The following is a 19,939-nucleotide window of genomic DNA, read 5'->3' as shown; positions in this document are numbered from 1 at the left end:
TAAAACATGGTAGATATTATCTAAATACACTAACAATTATTTAAATATTAATCATCTAGTCAGAGCAATTAGGCAAGAGAAGGAAATAAAGGGCATCCAAATTGGAAAAGAGGAAGTCAGGCTATCTCTGTTTGCTGACGATATGATCTCATACCTAGAAAATGCTAAATACTCCTTCAAAAGACTCCTAGATGTGATAAATAAATTCCATAAACTCACAGATTACAAAATCAGTATACACAAGTTAATAGCACTGCTATACAACAATTCCAGCTGAGAATAAAATAAAGAATGCAATCTCCTTTACAAGAACTACAAAAAAATACTTAGGAATACACTTAACCAAGGAAGTGAAATACATCTACAATGGGAACTACAAAACACTGCTGAAAGAAATCAGAGATAACACAAACAAATGGAAATACATTTCATGTTCATTGATTGGAAGAACAATATCATGAAAGCCACCATACCACCCAAAGCAATCTATAGATTCCATGCATTTTCTATCAAACAACCAACAATGTTTTTCACAGAACTGGAAAAAAACTATTGCAAAATTCATATGAAACCAAAAAAGTGTAGAGTAACCAAACCAATCCTAAGCAAAAAGAATTTGGAGGCAACACATTACCCAACCTCAAGTTATATTGTAAAGCTATAGTCATTAAAATAGCATGTATTGGTATAAAAGTAGATACACAGACCAATGAAACAGAATAGAGAACTCAGAAATAAAGCCAAATTCTTACAACCAACTGATTTTGGACAAAGCATACAACTAATACAAATTAGAGAAAAGACTCCCTATTCATAAATGGTGCTAGGAAAATTGGATAGCCACATGTTGAAGAATAAAACTGGATTGCTATGTCTCACCATATAGAAAAATTAACTCAAGATTGATAAAAGACTTCAATATAAGATCTGAAACTATAAAATTTCTAGAAAAAAACCTAGGAAAATCTATTCTGGATATTGGCCTAGGCAAAGAATTTATGACAAAGATCACAAAAGCAAATGCAACAAAACTAAAAATAGTAAGTGGGACTTAATTAAACGAAAAGGATTTTGCACAGCAAAAGAAATAATCATCAAAGTAAACTGACAACCTACAGAATGAGAGAAAATATTTGCCAACGATGCAGCCAATGATGAACTAATATCTAGGATCTACAAGTAACTCAAACGAATGGACAAGATAAAAACGAATGATCCTATTAAAAGGTGGGCAAATGCCATGAATAGCCTTTTTTAAAAGAAGATATACAAATGGCAAAAGAAATGAAAAAATTCTCAACATTATTATCATCAGGGATATGCAAATTAAAACCAAAATGATATCCCCACTTACCCCAGCTAGTATGGCCATTGTTAAAATGTCCAAAAAAAAAAAAAAAAAAAAAAGATGGCACAGATATGGTGAAATGACAATGCTTATAAACTGTTGCAGGGATGTAAATTAGTACAAACTCTATGGAAAAAATATGGAGATTTCTCAAAGAACTAAAAGATTTACCATTCAATCCAGCAATCCTACTACTGGATATCTATCCAAAGGAAAATAAATCATTATATCAGAAAGATACCTGCATGTATATGTTTATCACAGCACAATTCACAATTGAAAAGATAAGGAATCAACCTAAGTGTTTCTCAGCCCATGAAAAAACACACACACACACACACACACACACACACACACACACACACACACACACATACACACACACCCACCCCCACACACACACACCCCATGGAATAATACTCAGCTGTAATAAAGAATGAAATAATGTATTTGTGGGAACTTGGATAGAACTGGAGGCCATTATTCTTAGTGAAGTAAGGAATGGAAAACCAAGAATCACATGTTCTCACTTGTAAGTGGGAGCCAAGCTATGGGTACACAAAGACACACAGGAGACTCAGAAAGCAGGAGAGTAGGAAAGGGGTGAAAGATGAGCAACTGGGTACAATATGCACTACTCAGGACATGGGTGCACTAAAATCCCAGACTTCACCACTATACAATTCATCCATGTGACAAAAAACTAATTGTACCCCTAAAGATATTAAAACATTAAAAAAGTCATTGAACTGTAAAAAATAAAAATTAAAATAAATATTCACCATCTGAATATACTAATGAAGTGACAATACTGTCAAAATGGATTACTGAACAGGAATAATCAACTAGATGTTTTCTATAAGAAACAAACTCTCTTTAATTACAAATACTTAGAGAAGTTGAAAGGAAGAAGATGGTTAACCATATACCATGCTATCATTAATATAAAAATATCCAGAATAGTTTCACACAAATCAAAATTCAGAAAAAAGGGAAATTATCAAAGATTAAATAAGACTATTATGTGATGATAAAGGATTATTCTTCTAGAAGACACAACAATCCTAAAAATGTAGGTACTTCAACAGAGCAACATACATGAGGCAAAAGCTGGTAGATCTGCAGAGAAAAATAGACATATCCAAAATTATAATGGGGGACTTCAATATATCTCTGTCAGTACTTGATATATTAAGCAGCCAAAAAGTTAGTAAAGATATAGCTGAGCTGAACAGTACTATCAATGTACTTTATCTAACTTATATTTATATAATATTCCATTCAACAACAGCTTTTCAAGTTCACTTAGGTCATTCACCAAGATGGACCATATTCTGGGCCATAAAACACACCTAAGCAAATTCAAAATAATAGAGATCATACACAGTATTTTGCAGCTCACAGTTGAATTAAACTAGAAATTAATGATGAAAAATACCTGAATAATCCTCAAATATTCAGAAACTTTTAGAAAACTCTTTAAAATAACACATGGATAAAAGAAATCTCAAGAGAAATTTAAAAATATTTTGAACTAGATGACAATGAAAATACAACATAGAAAAATTTGAGGAATATGGTAAAAGTAAATTAAGCCTAAAGCACAAAGAATAAAAGAAATAATAACAGTTAAAGGAGAAATCAATACAACTGTAAACATTAAAACAATAGAAAAAATAAACAAAACCCATGTTCTTTGAAAATAGCACCGATTGATAAAGCTCTAGGAGAGCTAACCAAGAGAAAAAAAGAAAAGAAAAAAAAAACCCCACAAGTTCACAGTATCAGAAGTGAAGCACGGGTCATCAGATTTCATGTACATTAAGAGGATAATAAATATATATGATATACAACTCTATGCCTGTAAATTTGATAACTTAGATGACGTGGACCTAATTCCTTAAACAAATATCAAAACTCACCTAAGGATAAATTGATAATATATGCAATCCTATATTTACTATATAAGTTGAATTAATAATTCATAACCTACCAGAAAAAATTGGGCCTGTATAGTTTCACTGATGAATTCTAATAAAGATTTAAGAACAAAATTACATGAATTCTATGCAAGATATTCTAGAAATTAGAAGCAGAAAGAACAATTTCTAACTCTTAGTAAGAAGGAAAAATTATCATAATACCAAAACCAGATAAAGACATTAGAAGAAAACAAAAATTACAAACCAGTATCTCTCATAAACACTTAGGTAAATATTCTCATCAAAATATTAGCAAATAAAATCCAACAAAATGGAGAACAATGCATTACAAAAGTGAGATATTATAGCTACATAAATCTGGATTCAAGGTTCAACATTTGAAAACCAATCAACGAAATTCATCATATCGACAGACTAAAATAGGAAAATCATATGATCATACACATAGACGCAGAAAAGCATTTGACAAACTCCAATACTCATGCATAATAAAACCTTCCAGCAAACTTCAAATAGAGGGAAACTTCCTCAATTTGTTAAACACCATCTACCAAAAACTTGCAGCTCAAAGAAGAAAGTCTACATGACTTTAAGTTTGGGGATAACATTTTAAATATAGCAAAGCCATGATCCACGAAAAATTAAAAAAAAAAAATCTAAGTTTTGTTTTGTTTTGGTTTGGTTTGGTTTGAAGACAGAGTCTTGCTCTATCACCCAGGCTGGAGTAAAGTGACATATCTCAGCTCACTGCAACCTCCAGCTCCCGGGTTCAAGGAATTCTCCTGCTTCAGCTCCCCAAGCAGCTGGAATTACAGGCACGCACCACCATGCCTGGTTAATTTTTGTATTTTTAGTAGAGGCGGGGTTTTGCCATGTTGGACAGGCTGATCTCAAACTCCTGACCTCAGGTGTTCCACCCGCCTTGGCCTCCCAAAGTGCTGGGATTACAGGTGTGAGCCACCACTTCTGGCAAGATTGGAATTTTATAAAATGAAAAACTTCTGTTCTGTAAAAGACAATGAGAAAACAAGCCACAGACTGGAGGAAAATATTTTCAAAAGATACATCTGGGAAAGAGCTGTTATCCAAAACATACAGAGAATTCTTAAAACTTGACAGTAAGACAACAAACAATCCAATTTGAAAATGGGCAAAAGACCTGAACTCCTCGCCAAAGAAGATATATAGATAGCAAGTAACCACATGAAAATATGTTCAACATCATATGTCATTAGCAAATTGCAAATTAAAACAATGCATTATCAATGCACACCTATGAGATTGGTGAAAATCCAAAACACTGACACCAAATGCTGGTGAGTATTTAGAACAACAAAAATTTTCATGTATTGCTTGTGGGAATGCAGGTGGCACAGCCACTTTGAAAGACAGTTTGGCTGTTTCTTACAAAACTAAACATACTCTTATCATATGATCTAGCACTGCACTTCTTGGTATTTACCTAAATGAACTAAAAACACGTACCCACCCAAAAAAACTGCACACCGATGCTTATAGCAGTTTTATTCATAATTGCCAAAACTTAGAAACAACCAAGATGTTCTTCTGTTAGGTGAAAGGATAAATAAAATGTGGCACATTCAGACAATGGAATATTATTCATGGCTTAAAAATGAGCTATCAACCCATAAAAATATATGAAGACACTTTAAATGCATACTATTAAGTGAAAGAAGCCAATCTAAAAAGACTACATACTCTACAATTTCAACTATATGACATTCAGGAAAAGGCAAAACTATGAAAATAGTAAAAAGATCAGTGGTTGCCTAGAGTTGGCTTAGGCTGAGGGAATAAATAGGCAGAGCACAGAGGATTTTTAGGGCGGCAAAACCACTGTTCATGATACTTTAATGGTAGATAACATGTCATTATTCATTTGTCAAAATCCAAGGAATGTGCCATATTGAGAGTGAATCCTCAACTACAGACTTTGGGTGATAATGATGTGTCAAGGTAAGTTCATCTGATATAATAAATGTCCCGTTGTGGTGCAGGATATTGAAAGCAGGAGATGTTGTGCCATGCGGGGACAGGAATTATACAGTAACTCTCTGTACTTTCCACTTATTTCTTCTGTGAATTAAAAGCTTTCTAAAAGATAACATTTCTTACAATATTTTTAAAATTACTTATCCACCTCATGTGCAAAACTATATTTTATTCCAAAGAAAATGGGACTAGTATTACCTTGTGTTGTTGATGTACCTGTCAAAGGGAAATCATACAAAAGGATGTGTACATCTCAGTGTTACAGTAACAGAGATATTGAGACAAAGCTCCTATCAGAGCACAGAGCAAATGCTCAATATATGGTTATTATTTTGTAACTATTCAAATGTTGGTTCTGATTATTGTCATCTGTATCTTCATTATGCCTTTCTAGTGGTTATTAATAAAAGAGCAAACTAGGTAAAATTTCAATCTAATGATAAATTGTTTGTTACTCTGTTTTGTTGTTTGCAGCCTTCCTATAAGTCATTTCAGGACATGGCCCAAGGATATTTCTTGTTACAGATAACAAGAAAGGTAGCATTCCTGCCCACTCCAGAGCGGCACATGGAACTATACTTTGCATTTGGATGATTATTCTGTCTATCTTCAAATGATTGTTGATGGATTTCCTGCAATCCATCTGGGTATAACCAAGGAAAAGGATACTTTGTTGTTTCTGTTAGGGAGATAAAATTTGGCATGGAGAGACAAAGTCCTAGGTTCTATCCAGGCAAGAGCAGGGGGACACGGAGGAAGATCACCTGGAGGTCCAGTATCTCCCCCTTTCCGTAGCTGATCCCTGGACAAACTCAGCTGCCAGAAAATCCACAAAGCCCATGGTAGGTGACTTTGACACTTTGTGGGGGCTCTAAAACCATCACATTAGATACAGGGCATATTTTGCCACTTACCCTGCTTCATAAATCAAAGTTTCATGAATGTATGTATATTAACATATGTTTATATAAACATTTATATACATTTATGTATGTATATACACTCACAATATATGGCAGAATACTGTTATCTTTGCCCCCGTATTTATGTGTTGCCCCTCATTTCTATGAACCCCAAACATGCCAGGGTTCACTATGTAATTTGTGGCAGTTCAGTAAAACAATTCTCAAGACCCACGGAGGATGTTTCAGCCATATAAGACTATGGCCCAACCTTAGCAGACAAAGTCCCAAGTCCCACAAGCAGCACACACCAATAGAACAACAGAAAAGACTTTATCATGATGCCTGAACAAGACTGCATTTATTCACATGAATGATCCCAGAACAGGATGCAGTGAAGGAACACACACACCTCAGTGACAGCAACTTCCTTCTTGCTGGTGTACCACCAGAAAAGGAAGTCCAAAGCCCAGGCAGGCCACATGCTCAGGGGTCTCCTATCTCCACAACCAGGGCATGCATGTCTGAAATTCTGACCTAATGCCTGCATATTCTTCCCCAAAGTCAGAGAACAATTGACTGGTTTCTTTTGCTACAAAACTCATAAAGAAGAAAGAAACATTTACTAAAAATACAAGTATAAACAATTTTTATTTTCCATATATTTTCTCCTTTTTTAATGTACTTTGTGAAACATTTAAAAAGTGAGATCTTAGCTTTTGGGTTCTATTTGTACTAGTATTTTTCAAACTGTGGGTCATGACTGATTTGTGAATTATAAATCAATTCCATGGGTTATGAGCAGCATTTTTGTAATTAAATAGAATTGAACAATAAAAAACTCTGCAGCTAATATAATATTTAGTGATGATATCTTTTTTCCTAATTTTATGAAAGTATTATTTCCCAAGGAAAAGTAGAAAAAATAGAAAACATTTCCCAAGGAAAATGTAAAAACCTGTTAGATGTTTGAGATTCTGGGTAATCTTGGACAGATTGACCTTTAGTTGCTCATCAGTGACAGAGATTCCTTCCCCTAGTATTTGGCCTACTGATCCCAGCTTAAATATAATATTGGCTAGGAGGTGGGTAAGATGTTTTAGAAAAATAATTTTTAAAAAGTAACACATAAAGCAGTTGGTTTTACTAGTGGATGATATAATTGAATATTGATAGCATAAGTTTGCTTTAAATGAAACAAAAACATATAACACATTTGGCAAAACATTTGCATACATTGTTCCAGTTTGAAAACAAATAACAAATATTTAAAAAGAAACATGGATATTTGAGTACAGAAATTCCTTTGTATACTTGTATCTTTTGAATTTGTTGGAAGCAGCTTTCCTTTAATGATCCACATGTATTTAATATGGACTTAAGTGTTTAAGTTATATAGACTTTTCCATCAGTAACTAATTAGGTGCAATAAAAAATACAGTATTGCATCATAACTACAACCAATAATATATCATCTGGCTAGAGGTGGCTGGGGCAAAAAAGTGTGTGTGTAGATATATATTTACACAAACATATATACACACACATATATACATGCATATACATATATATGTATATATCTAATAAATATTAGATAACAAGCAAGCAGAGGCATTACAGAGTATCCTGGAAAGCAGATTAACATCATGAAATCTGGTTGTAAACTGTTTAAGTATTATAGATGGTAATAAAAACTAGTGAATCCAATGACAAGTTATAAAAATTTTTAATAGGATACAATTAACTCAAAAGTTTTGAAAAAAAAGTTTGCCTTAAAAATTTTATAGTTTCCAAGGCACAGTAATTTTTTTTAATGGAGAACAAATAATTGAAGACAAGAGAGATGTGGTTTACAAAATTTTGTAATTTTCTCAAAATAAAAGACCTGGGTGAAAAACTCATGATTAATTCAACATCCATCAAAAATTTAAAAGCCTATTCTAATAAACTGAATTTTATTTAGGCTCTGACTTTTGTTATTCATTAACATTTTATTGGACTCACTTATATTTTAAAATAAAACCACTGTATCTACAAATAAAATATATTGAATTGCTTTTCATAAATTCAAATTTGTAATAATCAGAATTGCCATGGCAGAGGAAAAAGACGAACTCTTGTACACAAAAATTTATAGACATTTAGTGTTGTTTGATTTATAACAAGGGAAACCTGAAGAATAAAAAGCTATTGCTAAATAATATAAAATAAATAGTGGCACAGCTATGCAAAGTGATTATTTTAAAAATCACACAAAATTTGCCTAGATTTCTTATTTAGCTCAGAAAATGCTCACATGTGATATTAAATAAAAGAGGAAAAAAGCTTGCCTAAACCACATATATACATATGTGTATACACACACACATGCACACACAGCAGGAGGAATAAAAAGGGAAAAATAATTTTAAAATGGTGTCTGTGTGTGTGTGTGTGTGAACATGTATGTATTCCATAATGGAATTTTTGTCTCCTCTGAGGCTCTCAGAGCTCTGGATTGCAGGCTGCATGATTCTTCAGGGAAGGAGAGAGACCCTCAGTCATGATTATTAGGGGCCAAGGGAGAAGCTGTGTTACAATTCAGGCCCTGTGGCAGCTCTGCGTAGCTCAGGCAGCTAGAGAAGGGCTGAAGTACTCCCAGTGACTAGAGTAGCAAGTCTTCCTTTGCAAGGGCATTTGGCCATCACATGATCTTTTCCACCACACTATGTAATCTGAACCCAGCTAAGTGTATACGTGTTATACATAATAGATTGATTGAACAATAAAGATGAAATTAAGCCAACACTATTATATCCAAAAGTCCAGTCCATTATTCACTCAGGTTTTAGAAAAATCATTTGTCCACAAGAAAAACACCAATAAGACTTGTCAGAAACCCTCTCCTATAGCAGATACATTACATTATTTATATAGAAAAAAATATCTAGCAAACTGCATAAAAATCTGTGGAAACCTGTCTATTTTAGGTAGATTATTTGATCAGAAAGACATTTCCCAAAATAAAGGAAAACTTCTCTCCAACTGTAACTTTATTTGCAAATTTATAATAAGGAAAACCTGAAGAATAAAAAGCTCTTGCTTTTTATTTTTTTGCAACTGAACAACTTATCTTTGTTTACTAAGAAGAGATTCTTGTGATTTCACTGGAAGAATATAAAATTATTGTTTTATTATTTTTAAAGGTGCCACAAATGTATACACGTTTCATAATTTTATACGGAAAAAATCATATTTACCATGTATCAAATTATTGGTCCATTCTTCACTCAAGTAACAGATTGGTCGTCTAGGTCATTATTAACTAAGAGTGAGCAACTAAATAATCTAAGTTTATTGCTCTCTTTATTATGAAATTATATTTTGAAATCAGAGTAATATATGCTTTTATCAAATGACTATGTTTTCTAAAATATATGGGCACTGTATGTATATATAAAATACTATTTTAATATATCAATTTTTATTAATATCTAATATATCATATTAATATATGATACATTAATATATTCCTTAGTTGCACTCAATATATTTGTTATATATGTTTTATATTTATATAACATATTATAATAATGTATAAGCATATAACTCATTTCATTGTGCTTCCCTTTATTGTACTTTGCAGACGTTGCTTCTTTTACAATTGAAGGTTTGTGGCAACCTTGCATTGAGCAAGTCTATTGGCACCACTTTTTCAACAGCATACGCTCATTCGGTTTCTCTATGCCATGTTTTAATAATTCTCACAGTATTTCAGACTTTTTCATTATTATTGTATCTGTATGTTGATCTGTGATTAGTGATCTTTGATGTTACTTTTTTTTTTTTTTTTTTAAACGGAGTCTCGCTGCCTCCCAGGCTGGAGTGCAGCGGCGTGATCTCAGCTCACTGCAAGCTCCGCCTCGTGGGTTCACGCCATTTTCCTGCCTTAGCCTCCGAGTAGCTGAGACTACAGATGCCCGCCACCACGCCTGGCTAATTTTTTGTATTTTTAGTAGAGATGGGGTTTTATCATGTTAGCCAGGATGGTTTCGATCTCCTGACTTCATGATCTGCCCGCCTCGGCCTCCCAAAGTGCTGGGATTACAGACATGGGTCACCATGCCCAGCCTGATGTTACTATTTTAATTGTCTTGCAGTCCCACGAACCATGCCCTTCTGAGATGAAAACAAAATTAATAAAGTTGTTTGTATTCTAACTGCTCTCCAGCTGTTTGTTTCCATCTCTTCCTCTCCTTGGGCCTCCCTATTCCTGAAGACAAAACAATATTGAAATTAAGCCAAATGGTTACAAATCCTGCAATGGCCTCTAAGTGTTCAAGTGAAAGGAAGAGTCACATGTTTCTCACCAAATCCAAAGCTAGAAATGATTAGGTTAGTAAGGAAGTCCTGTCAAAGCCAAGATAGCTCAAAAGCTAGGCCTCACATCAAACAGTTAGCCAAGTTGGAATGCAAAGGAAATAGTCTTAAAGAAAATACAAAGTGCTACTCCAATGAACACATGAATGATAAGAAAGTGAGTAAGCCTTATTGCTGATATGGAGAAAGTTTTAGTGTTCTTCATAGAAGATGAAGCCAGCTACAGCATTCCTTTAGGCTAAAGCTTAATCCAGAGCCAGGCCCTAACTCTCTTCAGCTCTATAAAGTCTTAGACAGGTGAGAACACAGCAGAAGAAAAGTTTAAAACTACCAGTTTGGTTCATGAGGTTTAAGAGAAAAAGTCATTTCCATAACATAAAAGTGCAATGTGAAGCAGTAAGTGTTGGTGTAGAAACTGCAGCAAGTTATCCAGAAGATCTAGCTAATATCACTGACGAAGATGACTATATTAAGCAACAGATTTCAATGTTGATAAAACAGTCTTATGATGAAAAAAGATGCCATTTAAGACTGTCATAGTTAGAAAGGAGAAGTCAATGCATGGCTTCAAATCTTCAAAGAACAGTCTGCATCTCTTGCTAGGCACTAGAGGGCCTGGTGAGTTCAGGTTGAAGCCAATGTTTACTTAATGTTTTGAAAATCCTACAGCCCTTAAAATACAGGCTAAATCTACTCTTCGTGTAATCTATAAATCGAACAATATATCTGGCTTACAGAGTGGCTTACTGAATATTTTAATGACACCATTAAACCTGCTGCTCAGAAAAAATAATGAAAAATTCATTTAAAAGTATTACTGCTCATTGACAATGCACCTGGTGACCCAAGAACTCTGATGGAGATGTACAAACAGATTAATGTGGGTTTTATGCCTGCTATCACAACAACCATTCTACAACCCATGGATCAAGGAGTAATTTTGACTTTCAAGTATTACTATTTCAGAAACATACTTCATAAGTCAATAGCTGTCATAAATAGTGATTTATCAGGCTGATCTGGGCAAAGTAAATGGAAAACCTTCTGCAAAGAATTCACCATTTTAGATGCCATTAAGAACATTAGTGATTCATGGGAGGAGGTCAAATAGCAACATTAACAAGAGTTTGAAAGGAATTGATTTCAGCTATCATGGATGACATAGAGGGGTTTGTAATTTTAGTTGAGGAAGTAACTACAGATGTAGTGAAAATAGGAAGACATAGAATGAAAAGTGCAGTCTGAAGATGCAACTGAATTGCAGCCATCACATGATAGAACTTGGAGAAGTAGTAGTTGCTTCTTTTAGATGAGCAAAGAAACTGGTTTCTTGAGATAAAATCTACTCCTCATGAAGATGCTGTGTACATTATGAAGATGACAACAAACAATTTGGACTATCACATAGACTTACTTAATAAGGTTGCAGCAGAGTTAGAAAGGACCAACTCCAATTCTCAAGAAACCTCTATGTGTAAAATGTCATCAAAGAGCACTGCATGCTACAGAGAAATAGTTTATGAAGAGTCAATCAATGTGGCAAACTTCATTGTTGTCTTATTTTAAGAAATTGCCACAGCCACCCCAACCGTTACCAACCACCACTCTGATCAGTCAGCAGCTACCAACATCAAGGCAAGACTCTAGGCCAGAAAAAAGATTATGACTTGCTGAAGGTACAGATGATTGTTAGCATTTTCTAGCAATAAAATATTTTTGATCAAGGTAAGGAATACACATTTTTGAAAACATGATGTTATTTCATACTTAATAATCTATAGTGTAAACATAATTTTTATATGCAGTGGGAAAACAAAAAAAAATCCTTTAACTTCATTGCAATATTTGCTTTATTGTGGTGGTCTAGAAGTGAACCCACAATATCTCCAAGGTATGACTGTATTATTTTATATAAAAATACTATGCCCATATGGAAAAAATAGTCATTTGCTGGAAAAGCATATATTACTCTTATTTCTGCATTACATATACGTATACATAATTGCAGTAATTACATATACATATATATAAGTAATTGAAGTTATAATCATATATATGTGTGTACATGTGTGTGTGTGTGTGTGTGTGTATATATGTATATGTAACGATTAACTGTAGGTACAGATTGAGCATCCCTTATTCAAAGTGCTTAGGACCAGAATTGTTTCAGATTTGTGATTGTTTCAGATATTGGAGTGTTTGTATATACATAGTGAGATATCTTAAGGATGGGACTCAAGTCTCAATATGAAATTCATTTATGTTTAATATACACCTATGAAAACAGCCTGAGGGTAATTTCATGCAATAGTTTTAATACTTTTGTACATGAAACAAAGCTTGTGTACGTTGATCCATCAGAAAGTAAAGCTGTCACTACGTCATGTCTGTGCTCAAATAGTTTCAGATTTTGAAGCATTTTGGGTTTTGAATTTTGGGATTAGGGATGCTCCACTAGTCTATATACATACACATACATACACACACAAACCACACATATACATACATATATACTGTACATATACAAAAACTGTGTGTATATGTATGTACACACATACACACATATTGTATACACATATGCACACACAGTAAAGCAGTAATATTGATGGGCTCCATAAAAGTATACAGGTAGAACAATGTTGGAGATTTGCTAGCTCACACAAAATTAGGACATCTATAATGTGTAATATATATTTCAAAGCTATAAATGCCAGGTTTTAGTTTAACAGATAGAACAGATAGCAGATTTAATGTAACAGAGAGAAAATGTTTTATCTCTTAGCCCCAGGGGTTCTGTCATGCCATAAAAGCAAGTACGCTATTTAAATTATAATAAGAATCTGAGAAAAAGTCTTCTGTAGGCTATATCAAATATTTTTTTTAATTTTTATGTTTTGTTTTAATCACACCAATTTTCAAGTTAGTTGACCATAAAACAGCAAACAGTGAGGCACTAAACTTGTGAACTCATCACACAGTATCAAGCATAGTTCCTCTCTTCTATTGAAAATATAAATTCTAATTATGTGAGAATAGTTTTTTTAACATGAATAAACAATATCCTAAATAATTTTACATAACTAAACTAATAAACTAGAGAACTTGCTATAGATTCATGTGTATAATCATTCACTAGAATCACAGAAACAAAGATACTGTTTCTTAGAAATTCTGACTCCGTGAAACCTAAAAAAGGCATAATTGATCTTTGTAGATGTATTGCATATTTTTCAGCAGGTAAATCATTCAAGCTGGCAATATTTTACTAAATTTCAGTCTTAGAAAAGAAGCAATATTTTAAAACATAAAACAATGAAAACCCTTTTACAGAATGGAAAGGTTTATTACAAAGAAGGCTGAGGGAATGTAGAATAAGTCTGTCTCTTTAATAAAATGCTCCATCCATCATCCAAAGTACACAATATTTTACTTTCATGCCAACACATTTCTTTGGCAGTGTCATCACATGGTGATAAGAGCACAGTCATTGAAATAAGAGACAGTTGCAACTTACAAGCTGAGTGATGCTGAGTGATATAGTTGGGTTCACCCATCTGCAATTCCTTCATCAGTCAAATAGAAATAATAAGAGATACTGTATAGGGTTCTTGCCTGTAAAATGTGTATCATTTCATATGATGCCAGCGGCACATTCCATTTACTGTTATTTTTACTTACATTAGTTTCCTGTACAAATACGTGCCATTTTTTAGGGCACATGCTGTTGTGTTAATGAAAAAAAAAGGTACTTAGTAGTAGTCACCTGCCTTGCTATGTTATTTTTCCAACTCCTAGGAATATGACACCCAGTAATATCATAGCATGTTATTATTCTCTATTTTTATCTGCCTTAATATTAGATTAAGACACAGGTAAAGTAACTACAAATGTTTTGGAGGTTTTTGCTTCCATGATTTATTTCAAAGGAAAACCAGTTTTACCTGAGATGTTGTAAATATTTGAAGAATATTAAATCTGTTTCTGATTATTAATACCAGAATTCAGGAAAACCCTACACAACATTAGTATACTTCAAGTTTTACAACTTAAAACCTGTAAGAAAATAAGCATTATGCAGATCACAAGAGTGATCTCAGATAATTCAAAGAATTTGGCCAAGGTCAAGGAGCTTTTAATTAGCCTAATCAGACATAACAAAGGCTTTCTCCTATAATCCACCTGCAGAAGCACTGAGGGTTGCAAAATGATGCATCCAGAAGTGTGATAATTAAAATAAAATTTCTAGCTGATTCACAATAATGAGGGAGTTAAATTTGTCAGAATATTGAAACAGTATGTGTGAGTTTATGATTTCTTGTTTTGGAGCCTCCTCATTCTAGAGAAACAGAAAAATCTGTCACACAGAATGCTGTCAGACCTCAACATCCTACCTGTAATTTCCTGCTGTAAGGGCCTGGAAACTTTCCATACTATTTGATGTGATGGAAAACAAATAAATATCAAATTGCTCCTTCTCTTTACAGTGGCTTTCTATTAATTTTGTTCTAATAACATTTTGGGGGGTAGTACAAATTAGGCAAATATTAACACAGCACCTAATGATGAAGCTTGAAGTTGTAAAAATTGACCTTAATAAATATTGGGTTATTTTATTTTTATGATGCCATAGTCACTAATATTTGTAGGGTTTTTGATAACGTATGCTTTGGGGTCCAGCTAACAGCAGAAAACTGTAACCTTCACTTATAAGATGAGGTAAAGAAATTTGATTATGCTAAAAACCTTTGCATATATAAAGCCATACTTTTTAATAAGATGCTCTGTTAACAAGTCAATATTTATAGAATATTCTTATGTAACTCTGTTATCAAAATAGTTTAAATGAGAAAAAGCAAAGGGCATAATGAAATGTGCATGGTATTCAATTTTTCTATTTAGTGAGTGCACACATGAACAGAATAGATTGATACAAGCTGAATGTAACCTCATAAACTAAAAATAATACACAAATAATCTCTAGAGGTTGCTGAAATATATACACCTTAATTACTTTAGTATCTCCGGTCCTAACTAATAGCCATAAATTTCTACAATGCTTTATTTGGATAAAATAGCAGCGTGAAATGGACGTTCTCGCCTCACCAAATGTTGATTCAGAGCTTTAAAAAAAACATAAAAAAAGAAAGATTTACCCTCTCAGTTATTCTCAGAATAATTATTTCCTCTGCAATAGCTATCTGCCCCTGTCAATACAAAAAAAAAAAAAAAGATAAAAACATAAAGTTAATTCTTCTTATGTGGGACAAGTACTAATAGACTAAGTTAGAAGTTAAAAAATCAGCAGTATATTTTAGACTCGAAATAGATGAATGTGCCAGAATTAAGCATTTTTTACTGTTACCTGGCAAAACAACCTAATACAGTTACATAAAGGTAATTGTGTGCAACACATTTTTCTCAGAAAAATCTACCTATAATCCATTATGAAAGATCTACTCATTTCTCCCTTAATCTATGTACATACCTAATAATTTCAAGTGGAACCAGTCTCTGTAATAGTTTCCTATTGCTACTATAAACAAACGACAAACTGAGTAATTTAAATACACACACAAATATACACACGTACACATACTATGCTGTGTCTTACAGTTTTGGAGGCAGAAGTACACAATAAGTTTCACCGTGATGAAGTCAAGGTGCTGGCAAGGCTAGTTCTTTCTGAAGATTCTAGGCTAGAAACTGTTTCTTGCGTTTTCCAGCTTCTAGAGCAGTGGTGTCCAAGTTTTTGGCTTCCCTGGGCCTCATTGGAAGAAGAAAAATTATCTAGGCCACACATAAAAATATAGCTGATGACTAAAATAAATCTCATAATGCTTTAAGAGAGTTTATGAATTTGTGTTGGAACACATTCAAAGCCGTCCTGAGCCACATGGGGTCTGTGGGCTGCAGTTTGGACAAGCTTACTCTAGAGGATGGCAACATTTCTTGCTTGTGGTTGTACCACTATTATCTTCCTCATATGTCAGGAGTTTCACCCTATCCGACAAGAAACTCCTCTACATATCTTTTCTAGACAATTCTATCACTACTTATGGCTTCTGCTGAGATACCTTTGTGGATTTCATGCCTAAGCACATGCCTAATCTCTTCACAGTCCCCTGTGTGATTAAATACTCTGATCGTTTGATCTCCTCCAGACAGTAGCAAAATGTTGTCAAGTCATACACTTGGCTTTTTTTTCAGAGCATGCTTTCCTGACCGTGAATCCCCTCATAGCAGCAAGTTTTGAAAGCCCTGGCTCACTTTTGAATAAGAGTTTTGCCGTCAATTTATATCTTTCCTCTTATATTTCACATTTCATAAGAAAAAAACAAAGCCACATCTTCAACACATTGTTCAGAAATCGCCTCGGCTAAATATCCAAGTTTATCAGATACAGTCCTTTCCACACAACCAAAAAATATAATTCAGCTAAGTTTCCTGCCATTATATAATAAGGATCCCCTTTCTTTCAGATTCTAGTACCATATTTTTCATTTGTTTCTGATCTCCCAACAGCAGTCCTTTTAATATCCATATTTCTACCAATAGCCTGGATATAAGGCTATTGGTAGAAATTGGTAAAATTATAAGGATATAATTTAAATATTCTCTAAGACAATAAGTTTTTCTCGTGTGCTCCTCACTTCCTTCTGCATCCTCATTAGAAGCCCTTGTAATGCCCATAAACCTACAAACATTCTGTTCAAGACTCCCGAGGCATTTTCTATAATGTTCCTCAAACTTATTTCAGCCTCTACCCATTACCCAATTTTAAAGCCACTTCCACATATTATGGTATGTGCTACAGAAGTACCCCACTTTCTAGTACTAATATCTGTACTAGCTTCCTATTGCTGCTGTAACAAACTGCCACATAAAAAGCTACTAGCCCTGGGAGAGGGGGTGATGTATGCAAATTGCAGAGAAAGAGAGAAAGAGATAGATACAGACAGAGAGAGAGAGACATTGCCTGGTGTTCAAATCATAAGGTGGCTCTCAGTGCTACTGCAAAACTAGTTATGAGACTTTAAAAAAGAATGTACAATGAGTCATGTGCTCTTGTGATTTAAAAATTCATAATTAGAGGCATTTGTGATTGTGCATTGCAAAGGAATTCCTCAACTAGTCTTATGTACACCTCAACCCATCTCATACAAACATTAGGGAAACATTTATACCTACTAAGTGATTCTATAGACTGAAAACTGAAAGTTTATTTTTATTTTTTATTTTTATGTTTTATAGATCTTTAAAAAATCAAATGTGTAAAGAATAATTGGAAAATACTAAGCTGTGAGACATTCAGCAATTCTATACAGTAAGAAACTTATTCCTGAAACAATGTAGGGGAAATTGGCAGAACAGCACAGTGTACATAAAAGCTAATTAGTTAAAACATAGTAATAAAACTCCAAATTTAAATTTAAATAAAAGGGCTAATTGAAACAGAGAGCAAACAAAGAAGACTGTAACTGCATACTAATATGTCTAGCTTAATACTTTTGCTGAGGACAAAGGCATACAATTCATTAGAGATAAAAATCTGCAAGCATAACTGAAAACTGAAGTGAAAAATTTCATGAAAAAAGATCTAGGGAAATGAGAAGACTGTGAGGTCGTTACTGAAAAATGCCAATTTTTTCTGCTTGGTGGAAAGTAAAGCGAGAGATACATTTAGCAGTTATCAATACTAATGAGCAACAAGTCAGAGATTTGAGAGGTTAGAAGGCTATAATGTCCTGATGTTAACTATAATTTATCATCCCAAAATTTTTTAAACGATGGTTAATGCTTTTGTCTAAGGTTGACTAATTCATGTATAATAATACAATTTTACATAGCAACTAGAAGACTTTAAAAAATCATTTTAATTTTACTTTCCAAAAAAAAAAAAAAAAAACATTTTGGAAAGGTTAGGTCAGCAAAATACCTTATTTGCTTTATTTTACTTCTCTGGGTCCAGTTCCACCCTGAGCAGCCCTTCCAGTCCCCACCACTGACTTTACAATTTGCCAACACTTTTTTCATTGTTGTGTTTAAGGGAAGCTAGAATAAGGTAAAAATCAAGACAGGGCAAACATTTATTACACTAGCACAATTTCAGATCCCAGTATTATAAAATTCCTTATGGGGAGAAGGTGTTTAACATTTACTGAATGAAAGGTTTACTTTCTGTCAACAATTTTTAGGGTACTCCATCTACTACCTAAGGTTTCAATAGGCATTCAATACATTACATAAAATATAATGGCTCATGAAATAAATTTCTCCCATCTGTTTTATTCTCTGTTATCTCACAACTACATCAATAATTCAGCTCCTCATCCCTTGACTGACTAGAGCAATAACCTTCTGATATTTTTCCCTGACACTAGCCACTAATTTCTTCAATATATCATCTGTGTGTCAAAACAGTTAAATTCCAAAAACATGTAGCTGATAAAAATAGATTCGTTGCTATAAATATCTGATGCCCACAGAACCATATTAAATTAATAATCATAACATGACATGGCCTACAGCTAGCCCAAACCCAGTTTTTCAGCCATGCTCTACTGTATCAACAATTCTTGAAGTTATTCAAACTTGTTATAAAATTTAATTTACTAGGAAAAATCTCACTATTTATTTTTTTGGATCTTATCTTAATTTCATCACAGTGGAGTCAAAACAGAGCTAATGATTTATTCACCTATGTTAACATAGCTCCTTTTACATAGCTTAATAATAATTATAGTAATAATAAAAGTGACATCAAAGGTATGTTACATATTCATCTATCATATTCTATTTACCATCATGTAAACTACTTTTGGATATCAACTGTAATCTTCAGCATTCAATTTAATGCCTAGAAAATGACAAATTTAATCAATATTTCATACATAAATATGATTAAAAGAATGAAGGGGTAAGTAAATTTACTTGTTGAAATCTCCAGAATGTTGGACTATTTTTCATAAAATATGTTCATGAAATTGATGATTTTTTTTTTTTTGGTGTTTCTGACTACTTATTTATACATATCTTTTTGGAGATAAATAAGCTTAGTCAATTCATAACTTTTATTAAGTTAAAAAGTAAAACAGCAGTATATGGTTAAAATATTCCATCGGTCTTCTGAAGCCTATAAGAAAAAGTACTTCCATTGTAGGCTATGACAGAGGACCCTGTCCCAGACTGGACTTCCAGCTAAAAAAACAAACAAACAAAGCACAACAACAACAACCCAAAAATCTGAAAACTAGACACAATAAAATCAATGAGATGATCGTTTTTCAGGAATTGACAATAGGGACTTCATATTTAAGAGCGCGGAATACGTGAGGATCTATGATTGCCTAACTTTCAACCTGGAAGCACCTGCC

The sequence above is a fragment of the Trachypithecus francoisi genome, unplaced genomic scaffold, assembly GCF_009764315.1.
Source record: "Trachypithecus francoisi isolate TF-2019V2 unplaced genomic scaffold, Tfra_2.0 Lachesis_group17, whole genome shotgun sequence".
Lineage (NCBI taxonomy): Eukaryota > Metazoa > Chordata > Mammalia > Primates > Cercopithecidae > Trachypithecus > Trachypithecus francoisi.
This window is presented reverse-complemented; position numbering follows the sequence as displayed.